The 17,163-nt window shown below is 42.0% G+C and overlaps 1 protein-coding gene and 1 long non-coding RNA gene across 2 annotated transcripts in view; one reads left to right on the top strand and one right to left on the bottom strand.

Moving 5' to 3' along the window:
* The window catches only part of LOC138965388 (uncharacterized), a 161,737-nt gene that overhangs the window by 91,120 nt on the left and 53,454 nt on the right, over window positions 1-17,163 (top strand). The window lies entirely within an intron of this gene.
* LOC138965387 (uncharacterized) lies at window positions 14,720-17,098 on the bottom strand. The gene is made up of 3 exons (XR_011455435.1): window positions 16,962-17,098; window positions 16,308-16,400; window positions 14,720-15,532 (listed from the first exon to the last, which is right to left on the bottom strand). It is a non-coding gene; the product is annotated as an uncharacterized lncRNA (long non-coding RNA).

The raw sequence follows: 17,163 nt of genomic DNA, 5'->3' as shown, positions 1-17,163 counted from the left end.
CCCCCCCCCCCCATCGTCTCCTATCCGCCAGTCTGGCGGCAAACCTCCCATCACCGTCTGCAATTTCCTAGTCTCGCTGCGATAACTCACGTCGTCAATGTGGCGTTGAACGACTCACGAAATCCCTCAGCACTTTACCTTTACCCTTTAATTTTCGTGACTTTTCGGCCAAAATTGCACTGCGTAACATGACTCAAGACTGTGACATTTTACAGAGAAGAGGGGACAGTGTTATCTTTACCCTCGCCAGTCAGATCACGGGGAGGACACCCAATTTAAATGACGTCCACATTTTCCTCGAAAAATAGCCTGACTGACTACATCGTACAAGCGCATAGCATGTTGTTACTTCTTGGGTTTGTTGATATTGTTATTGTTGTTGTTGTTGTTGTTTTAGGTGGTGTTGTTGTTGGAATACAAAAGAATCGCTTACCATTTTCCGTCCACCATTTCTGGGACTGTTCTTGGAAAATGTGTGGTGCGTAACATGGCGCAAGACCGCGACATTTTATAACAGAGTCATTAGGGACAATCAACAGGGACAACGTTATCCTTGCGCTCGATCGTCAGTCAGATAACGGCGATTATACCCCAGCGAAATCCGGTCCAAGTTTTTTTCTCACGAAAAGCAAATGTCAGAAGCCCATACAGTAAACTCTAAGCGTGTTGTTGTTGTTGTCGACGTTGTTTGTTACGGCAACAGCAACAACAAAACCACTGATTTGACAGCAACAAAAACGTGTCCAATGTCGTGTCATACACAGAACCCCTGGCCATTTTACTTTTAATTGCGGAGACTTTTCGGACAATAATTCTACTGCAGGCCATGACATAAACCGGGCCGTGTCCGAAGTACTAGGAACAACGGCGGTAAACACGGGGGACAAAGCTTGTCAATCTCTTACTGATGTTTTTATTGTTATTGTAATATATGACTGATTAAACAACGATTCAACCCCGAGCATCGAACTTCAAAGAACGATTATAAATCAATTATTAGTGATGTGCATGTACATCATTATGTTTCCAGTGGCTGCAACCGCTAATACAACCAATTACTCATAGTAGCATGGGGCAAGCTAAAGGGAAATCCCTCTCATTGCATTTCAACCAAAGTGTAAATGCCCACAAAGGTAACGAGCAACAGGTAATTTGTTAGAATAACTAAATATTACATTATAGCCCTGAGGCGTTAATCTTTATTTTTGTGGAGTGCTTTTCACTGCAGAAAACACAATTTCTCTGATAAAATCCTCTACCTTGAAATAACTGACTGGCTTCGATTATTAAGTCACAGCTAACGAACCTACTGTCTGTTGTCTGCCCCTGACGTGAGCGGGGAACTGAGATCGCGGAGACAAGCGAGTTAAGGCTGTACCATTAGCGTCTGATTGGCCTATTGGGAAAACGTCGACGGTGTCTGGTCACCTACTAACCTATCTTGGTACGTTTGCGACGTGTGAAGAAAGACTGAACATTCTCGGAACATAGAGAGATAAACTGTAAAGTGCTGTGTCCTTCGCGCACTGACGCGACTATGTATTGCCTCAATGATACATGAAACCGACACTGACCTCATACCTAGCCACAGACATTCTTTTATATATGTGATACCTAGCCCAGTCCCTTCTTCTTTCACCCCCCGGGCCCCCCCCCCCCCCTCCCTCATTCAGACCAATCAGTCACACAACAGGATCCCGAACGACTGACTCATCAACACAATGATTTGTACCAGTCATCGGCGATGCTTTTTCTTCCAGGGATGTCGTTAGGCGTCGGACATCGGACATTTATCGATGAAAATCCCCAAATGTCCGATTCACATTGCCGCATGTCGGTCAGATGTCCTATCGTTTTAGCCTGAGCGTGGTCATTGTCCGATATGTACTCCATTCCTTCGGACAGCGCGATATTCGTTAATTTTCATTTCAAGATACAAATCTTCTAAAAGACCGAACGCTCTCGTGTTCAGCTGACACTGGAGTTGCCAGTGCGGATCTTTTCTTTTGTCGGGAATTCCCGAACCGTTTGCGGTATGCGCCGTTTGGGTATAACCGTCTATTATAGTGGATTATTTTTAGATCAGTGCATGCTGCAGGAGTACGGGAGACAACTCCAACTGACTAAATTTGTCGTCTGCTTTTGTTTTCGATACAAGACGAAGCACTGAATTATGCCGCTGAAAAAAACCCTAAAGCCTGCAAAAGATCAGCATTAGATCAAACCGATCATTTTGTTTTTCAATTTTTATCCAAATCATGCAGTTTGTAATCAAAGTAAGAGCTCTGAAGTTGTTCATGTTGGTTTCTTTGTTGTGGTTTCTTTGAAACTAAACAAATACAACATTATACACACACTGTGTTGATGTATTTACTATATTATGTGTGTGTTCTACAGCGCGCGCGCGTGGGTGTGTGTGTGTGCGTGTGTGTGTGGGCACATGACTTTGGAACAATTCCATGGAATGTGTTATAAGCTGTTTGGCGCAAATTCATAATGTCCTATTAGACTTTCTGAAAGCGGTCAAATGTCCTATTGATGCTGAAGAACTCAGGACATTTGTCCCATAGGTATGGATTTGTAGCAACATCCCTGTTCTTCGAATTCAAACAAAGGACATCCACATCGAAAGTTAATGTACAAACTCTGTATACATACTGACAATTACATCGGACAAAGACAATAAGTTTAATTTCGCGATGTGGCAAGCGGCGTTCCAAGAAAAAAACACGCTCCTCTTCTGCATGGAAGGTAGCAAAGCTTCATCTGAGCAACCTTTATATCTATATATTATATTATTCGATATATCGCAGCGGAAGCGATTTTGGCATTGGAAAGGATTGTCGAGAATTTCAGAGCAATCAAGTAAATCGAGTATGCGTATAATTACGTATGTTGGTAAGTCCAGGTCAGCCTGTCGCCTCTGATGTTACCTTTGCCGGTGCCGGGTCTTCTGAATCAATAGACCTTTTCCATATATATATATATCTCACGAGATATCCGTCCCACATGCTCTTTCTTAGGTTTCGAATGTCGCGAGAACTGAGACTGAAAATCGAGTCTTCGCAGCTCCCGCGATATATTCGTCACAAGCTAAAGTTGCTATGCTTCGGTCGAATGTCGCGAGAACTGAGACTGAAAATCGAGTCTTCGCAGCTCCCGCGATATATTCGTCACAATTGCTAAAGTTGCTATGCTTCAGTCGAATGTCGCGAGAACTGAGACTGAAAATCGAGTCTTCGCAGCTCCCGCGATATATTCGTCACAATTGCTAAAGTTGCTATGCTTCAGTCGAAGGTCGCGAGAACTGAGACTGAAAATCGAGTCTTCGCAGCTCCCGCGATATATTCGTCACAATTGCTAAAGTTGCTATGCTTCAGTCGAAGGTCGCGAGAGCTTGGAATATCGAGAAGGTCTGAGAAAAAAACCACACTCGTCAAATAGGTGATCACTCTCTCTGCAAAGAACGTCTGGACAACGTCACAGTACTTAGAGAACTTACCGTTGACAAGTTTTCTGAAGATGGTGACAGCATCGTGCAGCTTGGCGCGACCTCTATCCATGGTCCTCAATCACCCGAGATCGATTATCGATCACTCTCCCAGGCTGCTCCGTCTCACTCTGTCCCTCGCGGACAATTCTTCTCTAATCGAAAATCTCAGCCCCTGCCTCTGGCACAATCCCTTTTTGTTCCAGCCTGATGCGTTCGCTGAGTGAGAGTCGATAAGGTGCTGTTACCTCGCTGCCAGAGACGATGGGATGTTGTTCACTCGCTAGGTAACACGATGGGGTGTTGTTTATTAACTCAAGAGTCAATACGATGTTGTTCACTCTGACGGGGTCAATGTTGTTCACTCGCTAAGAGTCAATACGATGTTGTTCACTGAGACAGACGGTCAATGTTGTTTACTCACTCAGAACGTACGTACCCTCAACCACAGAGTCAATTTTGTTCATTTGTTAGAGCAAATATGTGTATGCTCAGAGTCACTACGATGTTGTTCACATACTCCGAGAGACCACACGATGTTGCTCACTCACTGAGAACTTTAGACAATGTTTTACACTTACTGGGAACGGCGTACGATGTTCACTGTTCACTCCACTCAGTGAGTCCATACTATGTTCCTCATTCACTCACTCGGGCCGGTAGTCCATAAACTCTGTTGTCCACGTCTGAGATAGAGTCCTTACGATGTTCTTCATTCAACGGCCCACAGTCCGCAGAATGTTCTTCACTCACTCACCGACTGTTTCTGTCGTATTCTCATGGCATGAGTGGAAGCAAATTCTGGGTTTTTCATCTCTTCGGCTGTTTGTTAGTGCAGCCCCCAAGTGTCACCCGTTTCCTCTGGTATTTCCTATTCTGTCCCTCGTTTCCTCTCGCTGTCCGGATGTACGTTGGTTATTTACTCGATGCAGAGGAGGAAAATCAGTAAAATAACGATGTTTTTGATGAGTTTGACCAATTCAGAAGTTATGCACTCACGCCGGCGCCGCGGGCGCAAGACCCTTCCTGGTCAGTCGATGGACACAGTGTCATGTTACGTGTATTGACACTGATCAATTACCACTGGTTGGCATAATACCTGGGTGTCACTTTCGATGCTTACGAAGTCTTATCGTTGGTTCACCAAGTGCCAAACTGCTACACAAGGCGGAGTTTCTGAGTCTACTCCATGTAACTGAAAACAAGATATTTTCGGCCACGTACAGTACGTGTACGCCCAAGATTATTGTGTTTTGTTTCTCTCTTTTGTGAAGTCAATCTTATCTCAAAGTAGACCTTGGTGATACTCAGTTACCTTAGTTTGGACCGAGTGTCAACAACACATGCACCAGTTGGCGAGACTGTGACGGTCGCGTCAGTTTCCTGAGTTTATAAAGACCCGGCGTTCCTCAGTGTTGTCAAAAATAGTTTGTATCCGGAGGAGACAGCTGATCTAGCCGGTGTCACGATTTCATCGTTCGCCTGTGTACATATTTCCCCCTCGATTTATACTCAAGACTGAAATGTTGTTTCCTGGTAAAATTAAGAAGTGAAATTATTTATGGACGAAAAGCATGTCAGTTTCTTGCATGTGAAGAAAATTGGTGGTAAAATTTAATAGATTTCACCCCCAAAATCGAATTCTTCGAAAACGTGTACTGAGTGGTTACGTCCCTTGAGTAAAAAGGAAAACATTTTAGGATGAATCAAATTTCTAAGTTAAATAAAACAAATTGGTTGGACAAATTTGGCCCCATGAATGTAAGGTACACAAGGTCGCTCATCAGTACTATCGAAGGGTGGTTTTTTTGTTCAGTGTAGAGTTTATACTAGATCAACGAGGCGGAGAAGCGAAATATCAACACGGCGAAAGATGAAAACGTCACACCGGGTAGAACTAGTTGACAAATAAACACGGGTTGGCTCTTTGTTCGGCAAGGTATAATGACCAGTCTCCCGAAACGGGTCATCAACATAAAGCTTTCAATAGACGGCATTACTCATCAGTCTCACCGTGTTCTGTTGCATGGCTTTAAAACACGATCGTCGCGACTAGTATAAACCGGCACAGATAAAGCGAAGTGCAAAAACTATTAGTCGCAGCAATTTTGTGCTGCAGATTTCGGTGCAATAAGTATAATATATTAACACCTCACAACTAGCTATGTTCGAATGTGTGTAACAGCCGGTTCGGGTTGAAAGCGATCACATAATAAGTTCCAAGCAAGAAAGTCCCAACTCAATACTGTATCATAACGTAACTCTATAGCCTACACACGAACCAGATATCACACAAAGAGCGTATTTTCCCACAGCCAGTGCTAAACTGAACGTTTTCTCATCACATAAATCCGTTACGCTTTGATTCATTCACAAATAGGAGCAAACACAGCCACCACCACACAACACAAAGTTTACGGCGGCCCGCAGTGAGCGTGTGATAAAGTGGTTTTCCGAAACGTGGGAACGGGAGCTGGGATAGACCACGACACTCACTGGCTGGCACTAGTTTTGAGACACAGTAGCGACTTGGAAAACGCTACCGGACACAAGAGCGGAGAAGAGAAGGAAAGGCGTGCGCGCGCGAAAAAGGTGTGGAAGACGGTTGTGGTGGTTGTTGTGGTGTGTCTTGGAGGGGGGGGGGGGGGGGGCGTAAGGAATGGGGTATGGGGTGGGGAGGAGAGAGGGGGAGGATTTCTCCACCACTTGCCCGCATGGGACATTTCAGGTGAAAAAGGTAAGGGGGTTGAAAAGAGTGTGTGTGTGTGGGATGGGGGGGGGGGGGGGAGGTTTAGGAGGAGAGCGGGGGAGGAGAGCGGTGGAGGATTGCTCCACCACATCCCCGTGGGACATTTAAAGGTAACATTAATAGGTAAGGGGGATTGAAGGGAGGTACAGGAGGAGATGGGAGGAGCAGCTGAAGGGGAATTCCCCCGTGTGACAACCGCGTGGGAGATTTGCTGCTTACAGTTTGTGAGTTGAAAAAAACAATTTGCCAGTGTGCGTGAACAAGTCCCCAAATTCTTTCGGGTTACTCAGCATTTGTGTGATTTTGACAGGGCTAAACGTCACGTTACGACTTGGATGATGAATACGCGATTGACGGTAAACTTGTTATGTCTGTTATGATGTGACGATCTTTTAAAGAGTTAATAGAGAAGCAAACAGAGAATAAGATGGACGCTGAGACTGTATTATATGTAACCGCGTATTGGTGTTACTCAATACCACTCATATTAATGAATCATTTCCTCCGGCGTCTGGTGTTATAATCCACAGACTGACACGCCATCGCCAGCGCGTTACAATACACTACTCAGTCTCAGCAAAGAGGTCTAAGGGCTAAGGCCTCGTTCGGTGGTCAAGGTTAATGCCGACCAGTGACTGACCTGCCTTGACACCGGGGAATATCTGGCATAATAACTGTTACTATTTAGAGTGCTTGAAGTTGTTCAAGATTTCCCCTCCAGCAGTTACCACTGATTCATATTCCGGCCTATCCGTCACCCCACTATAGCTCAGTCAAAACCGGCCACTGGGCCGAACAGAATTAACTGTATGGTCAAGTAACAAGAAGGGCAAAGCCCATACGACTCACATGCTTTACACATTTTTCCTACCAAAATACATGTGACCTTGACCCAAGGTCAAGGTCATCCAAGGTCATGCAACACAAAGCTGTTAATTCAAGACATAGGAAGTACAATGGTGCTTATTGGCTCTTTCTACCATGAGATATGGTCACTTTTAGTGGTTCACTACCTTATTTTGGTCACATTTCATAAGGGTCAAAGTGACCTTGACCTTGATCATGTGACCAAATGTGTTTCATGATGAAAGCATAACATGTGCCCCACATAATTTTTAAGTTTGAAACAGTTATCTTCCATAGTTCAGGGTCAAGGTCACTTCAAAATATGTATACAATCCAACTTTGAAGAGCTCCTGTGACCTTGACCTTGAAGCAAGGTAAACCAAACTGGTATCAAAAGATGGGGCTTACTTTGCCCTATATATCATATATAGGTGAGGTATTGAATCTCAAAAACTTCAGAGAAAATGGGAAAAATGGGAAAAATAGCTGTTTTTTAGGCAACATTTATGGCCCCTGCGACCTTGACCTTGAAGCAAGGTCAAGATGCTATGTATGTTTTTTGGGGCCTTGTCATCATACATCATCTTGCCAAATTTGGTACTGATAGACTGAATAGTGTCCAAGAAATATCCAACGTTAAAGTTTTCCGGACGGACGGACGGACGAACGACTCGGGTGAGTACATAGACTCACTTTTGCTTCGCATGTGAGTCAAAAATCGTAAAACTTCTATTCCTTCCGATTGTGAGAAAAGTACAAACGCAAGAAACCTTTAACTAGTAAACGTTTTGAAACGTAAAGACTCAAAACACGTCTCATGTTCCCCGTAAACTGTTGCGGTTAAACTCTCACTTTACATTGTCAAAACTGTGCCTATGATCAGAGACAATGACTGCCGGTGAGATGTGAGTCTCTCCTTCGATACACCGTTTGCGTGTCTGAAAGGTGCTTGTTAGTCGGGATGGCAAAAACATCACGAGACGAACAGACAAAAACTTATCTACAAAAGTGTTTGCTCATCAATCAAAAATGATCGGTGATCATCTCTAGCTGTTACTTCCGGATACCGCGATAGAAGCCGGTGGGAGAGATTCATCAAGAACAAAGAGCGTGTGAAATGTTTCAACCCTAAGTGTAACACTTCCCGCTGCATGCAACATTGTGCACTGCACACACACACACACACACACACACACGCACAAAGCTCCCTTGTCATCGTGACGTAATCAGCGCATCGCGTGACGTCACGGATCGTTACGGATGCTGTGCGGACTGACGGCAGTGAGGTCAGTCAAACGGTTGGTTGTACCGGTGGGAGCCGCTATCGCCGAGTCGACGTGAGAAATGGCTTTGTCCTCGATAAACTTGTCATACAGCCCAGTTGCCCCTCACACAGAGCGAACTTCACTGGGTTGTGATGGGAAGGGAGTGAGATAAATGTCTCCTTATCGTCTGAAAGTGAAGGGCTCGTTTGTAAACGTAGCGGCCTGCCCATTCACATGTAGTCGTCAGTGATGACAAGGAGTGTTTAGGAACCGTGTTATTGCAGCTCTTGGCAAGTGCTGATAATAAAAATCAACGGAAAATTATCGTAACTTTTTTTTTTCATAGCAAATGAATCCTTGTACACTTCCCATGACGTTTCATTATTAGCACTGTGGTATTGAAAGCAAAGGACCACTGGTCGCATAAACGGCAGGAAAGCGCAGCAGTAAAAAAAAAAATAAAAAAAAAATGTGGCACCGGTGTCACGAACTGAAAACTCTGCCTGAACAATCCTTCTCATTGCTGTCATTGCGCATGCGCTAACATGGGGAGATTAATCAGGTCGTGAACAACCTAACCCTAACCCTTACCATAATCCTAACCCTAATCCAAACCCTAACCCTAACCCATGGTTCGTTCGGTCAAAGGGTCTCATTTTGTAAGTGCAAGATTGGCGCATGCGCATTGACCGCAATGAGAAGGATTGTTCAGCAGAGGTTTCAGTTCGTGACACCGGCTGACACTGAGGATTTCAGTTCTACTATTTCTTTCTTTATTTGGTGTTTAACGTCGTTTTCAACCACGAAGGTTATATCGCGACGAAGTTCTACTATACAACCCGACGCTCCCAGGAGAAAAAAGTTAAACACGGGGAAGATTTTACTGTGTGTAGCTTTTTGCACGCGTCCAACTATTGTTTTTACACCCCCGGTATAGGGGTGTGTATAGGATTCGGTCGATGTGTTTGTTTGTTTGTTTGTTTGTGTGTTTTTACACCCCCGGTATAGGGGTGTGTATAGGATTCGGTCGATGTGTTTGTTTGTTTGTTTGTTTGTGTGTTTGTGTTCGCATATAGATCTCAAGAATGAACGGACCGATCGTCACCAAACTTGGTGAACAGGTTCTATACATTCCTGAGACGGTCCTTACAAAAATTGGGACCAGTCAAACACACGGTTAGGGAGTTATTGGTGGATTAAGATTCTACAAGGACTTATAGAGGGACATATTAATGGTCAAAGGGAAATAACCTTCTCAGTTGGTGGCAGTGAGAATGGTAAGGACGGGGGTGTTTTTCCTACCTCGGAGGAATTTCTTGTTGTTTATTGCCCCGGGTTAATTAGGCGAAGTCGACTTCGCGGAGTACACTTCACGAAGCTCGCTGCACGAAGCTTTGGCACCGTGACTACATTTTCCGTAATGATTTAAGATATCGCAACTTCTTTGCGAAATCAACTTCGGGCTTAATAAAGGCGTAAGGCCTTTGGGAGTAGTGCTGGTTTACTTTCTTCAAAAGTTATTGTCATTGACATCACACAACCACTATTACTTGAGACCCATGCGCAATGTTGGCAACTCTGAAACACCCCCCGCGGGTTAGGGGGAGTCCCATATTGGTTGGGACTAGAAAGAATTTACCCGATGCTACCCAGCATGTCGTAAGAGGCGACTAACGGTTCTGTTTCTTCTCTTCTTTTGTCTTATTTCTGCCTTACCAGTCCTTTCACCTATATTTCCTTCCAAGAAAACTTTCCCTACTATTCCCTGCAGTTTTCCAATTCTTTTCTTGTTGTCTTATTTCTACCTGACTGGATCCATCACCTTTATTTCACTTACCAAAAGTCTTCTTTTCCACATCCTTATTTCTCTGCACCCCGCATGTCGTATGAGGCGACTAACGGATTCTGTTTCTCCTTTTACCCTTGTTAAGTGGTTCTTGTATAGAATATAGTCAATGTTTGTAAAGATTTTAGTCAAGCAGTATGTAAGAAATGTTTAGTCCTTTGTACTGGAAACTTGCATTCTCCCAGTAAGGTCATATATTGTACTACGTTGCAAGCCCCTGGAGCAATTTTTTGATTAGTGCTTTTGTGAACAAGAAACACTTAACAAGTGGCTCTATCCCATCTCCCCCCCCCCCCCTTCCCCTATCCCATCTCCCCCCTTTCCCTCGTCGCGATATAACCTTCGTGGTTGAAAACGACGTTAAACACCAAATAAAGAAAGAAAGAACTCTGAAACTTGCATCACGTGCCATGATCCCACTGCTTTTGGCACTCATCACCATGTCGACTCTCTTTACTCGGCCAATTCCAACACCAACATTCTCACCCACGTTTGTACAGTTATCGGCTTCAGCCTGTTGACAACAAACCTTAGTGCAACACACACCTCAAAGTGCTAAAAGTCAAAAGAAACAGAGGCCAAGAAGTTCATGCAAACAACACTCTGCCAGAAGTTTGGCCACTGACCAGAACATGGGAGTGTGTGTGAGTGTGAGAGTGTGTGTGTGTGTGATGTGGGGAGAAGGGGGGGGGGGGGCAAGTCATAGGCGAAGGGAACCGTTTTAAACAAAGCTGCAGTGCAAATTCATCACTTATCAGGCTACAAGCTGAAGATTTACTTCTCGGCACGTGACCACTGTCCAATTTCACTGAAGATCAGAGAAAGCTATTTCGTCACACTTGAACATACACAGGAGTAAACTGTGCACACATACTCGTGTAAAAGAAATCCCATCAAAGTGGAAACTGCTTCGTGTTTGTTTGTTTTTTGCGCAGTTTTGGGTATGTTGAGATTACGATTTATGATTGCTCTCAGTTGTGCGTAGACCGGTCGATCACTTCGCCACTGCAAGAAGTAAAATTAAGCATAGCAGAATGGTGACAATTTTCTGTCTTTACGAGAAAACGTGGCTCGCGTATTCAGAACCCTGTATTAGTGTATAGGATTTACCGGTTGATAATTTGCTTTTTGACGTTTTCAGATAGGTAAAATACCAAAACTGTTTAGTAAACGCGCACATTGAATAAACAAATGATTCCTTAGTAGTCTTATTATGATAGTGGTGGTCCAGTGAACGATACCTTCCGCCTGTGGCCTGTGACTGTGAGGAAGAAAAACAAGCCAAGTTCCACAGTTCTACGGTGCTTTAATCTAATGGGACGTGTGTCAACACTTGCCCGCGTTCCTAGGGTTTTCTTTCCCTGGTTCCTTTGGCAGTTGACGGGATTCCTCGACCACTGTTCGGACCTTAGAATGGCGGCTTTCTTGTTGTTGTTGTTGGTGCAGTCGTGACCCGGTCAGAGTCGATTCGAATCATTCGGCCATGGTGTCGAGTTACTCCTAATCTTATCGGAAGTGACGCAAAAAACTTGCTGACGTAGCGCAAACGTCATTCTGTTCTTCTTTGATGACGATTGTTTTTTGCTTACTATCTGCTGCCATGTGCTGTTTTTAAAGCTTGAGTCACCCATGACAACAGGTTAAAATTCAATTCCTTGTTTTATCGAAACTTGCGAAGTGATTTAGTGGACAAAGTACTTCGCCGTAGCTTCGGGTTTCGGTATAGTCGACTTAGTTCAATTAAGGGACGAATTCTCTTTCCGGAAGCTTCCTGAAGTGCGCTACGCGAAGTCGACTTCGTCCAATAGACCTTTTCGGATGAGCAGCTTTCGCGAGACACGCTCTTTGTTATGCTTTGAACGTCGCGAGAACTTCGAACTTTTGCTTTTGCAGCTCGCGGGAGATCGCTGTACCACATGCTTTGCTGCTCTGAGGTTTGCGAGAGATTACGAGAGCTTGGAATACCGATAGGGTCTATTAAGGACAGGCTTTACCCTCTGTCCCAAGATAGACCAATTGGTCCTTAGATGACGTAGTCAGTCGGTCCTTACCAGATGTCTGTGAACTGAGGAGCTCTAAAAAAATAAATCTAAAACAAAATAAAATACAAAGTGACGAGACGGCACCAACCGTAAGATGTCGGCAACGAGAACGTGTCAAGAACATGTTCTTATCAGCATTATTTTATTTTACTGAGAAAAGTCAAGAAAAGTTTCGTCACACCTCACGGTTAAATGAGACAGGACTGTCTAATTAAAAAAACCACCACGCATCTAAATCTGTCTCATGAATTTTAAATCAGTTCTGCACCGTTCTGTGGTTCAAAATGTACATTGTGTTATGCAAAGCGCTGCAAAACTTCAAAGAGACTATACCCAGATAGCATGCTAACGTTAATTTAACGTTAATTTAACGTTTGCATGGTTAGATTTTGGTTTACGGTTAGCATTAAACGTTAAATTAACGTTAAATTAACGTTAGCAGAAAAACGGTTATAAAGCAAACGTTAAATTAACGTTAAATTAACGTTAGCAAGCAAACCGTTTTCATGGCAAACCTTTTTTAAACGTTAATTTAACGTTTGCCTGAAAACCAATATAAAACGGTTTGCATTGAAACGTTAAAATAACGTTAAATAAACGTTGACACATAACCTTTCAATATCAAACAATTTTTAAACGTTAATCTAACGTTTGCCTGAAAACCAATATAAAACGGTTTGCATTGAAACGTTAAACTAACGTTAAATAAACGTTGGCACATGACCGTTCAAAATCAAACCAATTTCAAACGTTAATTTAACGTTTGCCCGAAGACAATTAAAAAACGGTTTTCACTGAAACGTTAAAAAAACGTTAAATAAACGTTGACACTTAACCGTTCAAAATCAAAGCAAAAGCAAAAAAAAAAAAAAAAAAAAAAAATGTAATTGTTGTGGTGGTAACATTGACATTAACAAGCAACAACAACAAATTAAAAAAATAAACATTTTAAGCACCAAAAAAATTGTTAAAAATAAAATTAAAAAAAAATACCAGAATGTAACGTTAAATTAACGTTAGTTTTATGTTTTATGGCTAACGTTTAATTCACGTTTTAGGGCTAACCTTAAATTAACGTTAGATTTAGGTTAGTTTGCTCATCAAGATAAACGTTAAATTAACGTTAACATTTAACGTTAATTTAACCAAAATAAAACCATAATATAACGTTAAATTAACGTTTACCGCTAATGTTGATTTGACTAAAATAAAAGTATAATACAACGGCTGTTTGAACGTATTTTTCACGTTGAGTGGTAACATTAAAAAGAACCCCCCCAAAAACATAATCAAACGAATCATAAGGAAAATAATTGTACATGTATTTAATTTTTTATTTTTTTTGCTTTTTAAAAATTTTTCTTATTTGAAGATGCAATTTCCCATAGTCTTTTGTCTGCTGTTGTTGTAGTGTTATATGTAGCTAAAACCATGTTAACAAAAGACAAGCAAACACCAACATGTAAAGTCAAATCAAAGTTTGAAAAAGGTTTTTGGTGAGAACGGTTAACTTTGCAGCTAACGCTAATTACACATTAACATGCTTCCATTTGAAACTTCGAGGTCTTCATCGGGGATTGACGCCCGACAAAAGCTAATTGAAGCCCGACGGAGCGAAGCGACGGAGGGCTTCAATTAGACTTTGGGAGGGCGCCAATCCGCGATGAAGACCGAGAAGTTTCAAATGGAAGCGTGTTAATGTTATTGTAATTCAATCTGACGACGATCTATTTCCTGCTTTCATGCGATGGTAAACAGACAGAATTGGTTCTGTTCTGTTCACACACTACTTTCAGTCCACCTACCTGCCAGGGTCAAGTCCCAAGAAATATGTCTCTGTATTCCTATCGTATCACTCTGCTCCTGTTTTGTTTTCTTTCACACACATTTTCCCTTCATTTTTGACGGGTTTCTGGACAGCAAACTCTAAAACAAATTCTTTTCATCACAAAAGCGATCTTTGGAATTGACTGACGTAGTCCGGAAGAATTCATGCATCAACTTACGTCACATATTCGACGTCATCACTTCGCATACCTTATGGTCTCGGTATTTCGTTGGCCTTCATATTTCCTACTTGTAAAATGACCCTCAAAGCTAACAGAGACTAGTTGAGGCTCTATCAATGCGCCTCGCCAGCAGGTTGTTAATGGATTTTTTAGCGAGTGGTTATCGACAATTAATGACCGGTAATTTTTAATGAGTTGGGGCATTCTGACCAATCACAGGATCTGTTTCATTAAAATGCAAACTTGATTGAATTACAATTTATCTTGTTGTATTACTTAATCCGGAGAGCATGCAGGCTGTTGATTTGTTTTTTTTATCTCTGTCTCATTGGAAGGATGGTACTGGCCAGGTCTCATATTTTGAGCAAAACAGTGTACATGCTAACATAAAACAAAACAAAAGACAAATAAATAAAACCATTAGAAACATACTTTGAGAATATTTTCTAAACATTTATTCATCATTCCCTGATATTTTCACAATATAAAAAATAAAAAATAAAACCATGATAAAAATGTCAAAAGTTGAATCAGTTCTTAAGTTTCTAGAAGTGAGTTTGGATATATACCACACTTTTGGGTTGTGTACCTAGAAATTTACCAATTATATTCCATCTTTTGGGTTTAAAAAAGCCTTCGCAGATATATTATAATACATCCAAAATGATGCCAGAAGAGACAAGGAAATATGAGGTTATTTGCAACACCACCAGCAGAGGAAGAAGTCGCTCATTTTGCAGCAGCAGATAAAAAGAATTGTTGAATTTGAAGCAGGAGCAGACACAGAAGTTGTTGAATGTGTAGTATCTGCAGCAGACAAAGAAGTTGTTGAATTTACAGCAGACGATATATTTGTTAAATCTGCAGCAGCACACAAAGAAGCCATTCACTTTGTAGCAGCTCCAGACAACAAGAATTGCTGAATTTTAAGCAGGAGCAGACACAGAAGTTGTTGAGTTTGCAACAGGAGCAGCAGCAGACAAAAAAGTTGTTGAATTTTCAGCAGACGATATACTTGTTAAATCTGCAGCAGCAAACAAAGAAATCATTCGCTTTGCAGCAGCACCAGTCAACAAGAATTGTTGAATTTTAAGCAGGAGCAGACACAGAAGTTGTTGAGTTTGCAGCAGCAGCAGCAGACAAAGAAGTTGTTGAATTTGCAGCAGACGATATACTTGTTAAATCTGCGGCAGTAGCCATGGAAAAAGTTGTTGATACAACCAGTGCAGACGATGACATGTCTGCAATAGGCGACTTTGAAGATCTGCTCCACATGCTATGACACCTGCAAAGACAAAGAATACAACAATCTTAAAAAACATAAAGAATTTAGTGTTATTTGAGAACTTCAGTGTAAACACTATAAGTATGTCTTCTTTGTTGGTGTTCTTTGTTTAACATAGAACTGAAGGTAAATAAGTCCCATCTCCCCCCTTCCCCCGTCGCGATATAACCTTGAATGGTTGAAAACGACGTTAAACACCAAATAAAGAAAGAAAGAAAGAAAGGTAAATAAGATTTAAATTGTCTTTGCATTATGCCAATATTGTTGAATTTACGTCTGTGAATTTGCTAACTTTGATAGCATCATTCTGTGTTTGAATGAAATGCTCTAAGTCAATGCTGCCTGGCAACAGCCCTACCAACCCGTCCATCCCCATCCCCAACCCACCCACACACAGAACACATTCCAAAAAAATTTCTCCAGACTAATACAATAGAATGTCAGTTGGACCTTGACTAAAAATATGTATAGGTAAAGATACATGTACCAGCTACAACAAATTGTTCTGTCAGAAGACCTCCTACATGTCGAAATGATGTGATGGTCGACCAGCCAAGGATTAGAACAATGCGTCATATAATATAAGCATGTATCAATGACCCTAGGTTGAGGCCTGACAATAACACTGCCTTCTCTCATATGATTTTCTGTTATATAATAATATGACTGCTGAAACATTCATCAAGCTTTAAGCAAGGATTTTACCTGCAAACACACACACACACACACACACACACATACACACACACACACACACACACACACACACACTTACTTGGCCTCAACAGCCAGAATGTCGGGGTTGTACCTTGTAGTTTACATCCCTGTGAATGCTTTCTGTTCCATCCTCATGGTAATTCCTCCCACCCTGCAATGAAAGCATTGATGTGTGAATTGCATTAATTACTATAGTCTAAACACACTCAAATCTTTACTTGTTAATAAAGACAGAGAGATAGAGAGTGGTAATGGGTGAGGGGGGGGGGGGGGGGAGGGAGAGAGCAGTTGTCAATCAAACTTTGTTTTAAGTGTCTTTGAATAGATCATTTTCGAAAATAACTCCCCATGCCTCTCCTGAGATCTCTTATTTACTGTACAGTAATGCATTTGACCTGAAGCCGTAAGATTGAACAGTAAGTGCCCTGGGTGCACATGTGTGGAAAGTATCAGATTGAGAGAGAGAAAGTTTCAGATTGAGAGAGAGAGAGAGAGAGAGAAACAGACAGACAGACAGAAAGACACAGAGAGAGACTGAATCTGAGAAAGAAAGGAAAGAAAGAGACAGAAGGCAGGAAAGAAAGAGAGAGAAATCCACCTTTCCAATCGTTATGCATCATTATTGCTTTGATATTTGTGACTCGTATGAAAAATAAGTCAACAATCACAATGCCAACCGATCGTGAACTATGTCTCTACAGTTCAACATTACCTGAAGAAAGTTCCATTTCCCATTCGCCTCAGCGTCACAAGATCTGTATTGTGTAGTCCTGATATATGCTGAAGTGTAGCATGTTATCTTATACATGTATCAGCAGTCACACTGGCTTTGAAGTTGCTAGCGTGTTAAAAACTGTTGCAACTTGCAGAAACTTTTTCACAGTGAAAAGTTTGAGACTGAGAGTAATGTCCCT

Source organism: Littorina saxatilis, linkage group LG4 (genome assembly GCF_037325665.1).
Source record: "Littorina saxatilis isolate snail1 linkage group LG4, US_GU_Lsax_2.0, whole genome shotgun sequence".
NCBI lineage: Eukaryota > Metazoa > Mollusca > Gastropoda > Littorinimorpha > Littorinidae > Littorina > Littorina saxatilis.
The sequence above is the reverse complement of the archived record's forward strand: the minus strand, read 5'-3'. Positions and strand labels throughout refer to the sequence as shown.